Genomic DNA, 2573 nt, shown 5'->3' with positions numbered 1-2573 from the left:
GTTGAAAGAAATAAATGTTATTACATGTTCATAATTGATCGATAAATTTAAGTATACAATTAGAAAATGTTTCTTCTTTATTGATAACTAAATAATACAGATAAGATACAAGATACTTGTACGAAAAGTCGGCGCGTCGTTCAATTAACGGAACAGCAGAGGATTTGAAAATTAGTAGTTGAAAGAAATAAATGTTATCATATGTTCATAATTGATCGATAAATTTAAGTATGCAATTAGAAAATGTTTCTTAAGTTTGGAAGAATATATAATCATGCTGAATGTTTTGTAGTTACGAAAGTTGTCTACAAACATACATTGTACATACGACTAGTAATGGTACTAAATTACTGTTAGAGGGTCTTGGGTGTATAGAACCATATGGTTAAATTAATACTAGAGATAACGAATCGTGCGAATGTAATTAATATTTTGAAATGCGTTGTTTGCATTAATTGATAGTTTTCTTATAAACTTTTTTATAAACAATTTCATTGCTATAGAAAAAAGATAAATGCCGGTAATATGTCTATCCTACTTAAATAGAAAGTGCAATATTTTGTTATAATATTTGGCGCAAGTTTATACATTATTACATCCAAAAATAATATTCTTTTTATATCTAAGCTATATTAAAATATAAAGATACAAATAGCTATGCGAGTAGTTAGTAGTTGATGCTTTTTACTTAAATTGTCTTATACTTCATAATTTGTAATAATATAATTCTTGTCATCAATGATTCTTTGTTTTTACTTTGTATATATTATACTTCCAGGAAGATGCCGCTCTATAAATTGACTTACTTCCCAGTTACGGCATTGGCAGAACCAATCCGTTCTTCTTCAGCTATGCTAGTATTCCATTTGAAGATGAACGTATCAAAAAGGACGTCTGGCCAGAAATAAAGCCCTGTAAGCTTAAAATTTAAAGAAATTCTGTTTCTTAAATCTCATCTTTCCTAATTTAACTAAAGTAGCTAAATAAAGTAGAACACAATTATGCAGAGTATAACAGAGATTATTGTTTACTCTCCATTGCTCTATAAGATATGTGGGAGAACAATAGGTATTGTTAAGGAGACAATGCCCTTTGTTTGCTGATAAATTATCAATAAATTAAATTATATCTTTCCAAAACAGATAACAGGAAGCTAGATATTTAAGAAGCATCATAATCTGTTTGTTCGATAGAATCTTTGATTCTATTAGTTGTATGTTTTTAGTGACTCCTTATGGCCAGCTTCCTATGCTCGTAGCTGATAGAAGGAAGGTTGCTCAGTCTACAGCTATTTGCCGTTACTTAGCCAAACAATATGACTTAGCTGGAAAGACTGACTGGGCAAATCTTCATATTGATGCCACTGTTGATACTATTCATGATATTCGTCATAGTGAGTATCCAGTGCTGTTTTGCATAAATCTTATGAGAATCTTGATAACAGATAGTACATATCTGTTCAGGTATTTATTAGTTGAAATCCGATTTAATATTTGATTTAATCGAACGATACACGTATGTCAACAATACAAGACAAAGGATTAAAAAGGATTGTAATTCTATCTTCAGTATCATTTAAATTTCGCACAACACTGTATTCAAATTAGTATAACATTAGCGAATAGTATTTAACTGAAAACAAATTTTCAGGAATTGCCGCCTTCCACTATGAGGAGGACGAGAAGGTCAAAGCTGCAAAACGCAAGGCTGCTGAAGAGACGCTGCTGTTCATTTTAGAACGTTTGGACCAGCAAGTGAAGGAAAATGACGGCTACTTCTACGATGGTACTCTCTCTTGGGCTGATTTAACATTCGTTGCTCTGCTCGATTATTTGAACTTTATGTACAAGTCTGATCTGATCGAGAATTACGAGAATCTGAAGCTGCTGGAGAAAAAGGTCCTCCTCCTGCCCAAGATCAAAAACTGGATTGAGAGACGCCCAGTTAGCGAATTTTAAACTTCACGATTGCTTATGGTTTTATAAGCGTTTAAAGATTGCGGTCTTAGTGTGTTGAGAGAATGAAGAACGAATCGTGTTGATGGAAGTTTGTATGGAATATACTGATTGCTTTTAACATTCATTAGTTCCAGTTATTACCGATATTTTTGTCATTTAGTTAGGGTTTTCCCTTTAGATTACGTTGTGATAGAGAACTATTATTTGTGTATTCCTGTTAGAATTTAATCTTGGAATTAGGATTAATATTCTGTGGAAGACACAATGTTTATGTTGAAATAATATAATGTGATATTTATTAAACAATTATTTCGAGAGTTATAAATGTGCGTTCTGGAATGTAGACAGTTGGCTAGTTATTCACAGACTGACTGCCTTAGTGACCTGTGGCGCTTGTAAAGATTTTGAACCCCCACTCTCTATAATGAGTGTGACCTGAGTAGATGCCTGTGTAACGTCACGTGCCACGGAACCTTCTAGCAGCTTCTCGATACAAAGCGCTACGCTGTCAAGGCGCGACACCGACGTGCCCAATGTTCCATCCATATCCTTACGTTTCTTCCGCCGAGTTCTCGGAATGCACGCGCCAGCCGCCGCGGTACATCTAACGAACGT

The 2573-nt window shown here is 33.9% G+C and overlaps 1 pseudogene; it reads left to right on the top strand.

Annotated features, from left to right (window-relative positions):
- The first annotated feature begins 782 nt into the window (after window positions 1-782).
- Window positions 783-2106, top strand: LOC117215484 (annotated as a pseudogene).
- The last annotated feature ends 467 nt before the right edge of the window (window positions 2107-2573 follow it).

This window comes from Bombus bifarius, unplaced genomic scaffold (assembly GCF_011952205.1).
Source record: "Bombus bifarius isolate JDL3187 unplaced genomic scaffold, Bbif_JDL3187 scf7180000009666_frag, whole genome shotgun sequence".
Classification (NCBI taxonomy): domain Eukaryota; kingdom Metazoa; phylum Arthropoda; class Insecta; order Hymenoptera; family Apidae; genus Bombus; species Bombus bifarius.
The sequence above is the reverse complement of the archived record's forward strand: the minus strand, read 5'-3'. Positions and strand labels throughout refer to the sequence as shown.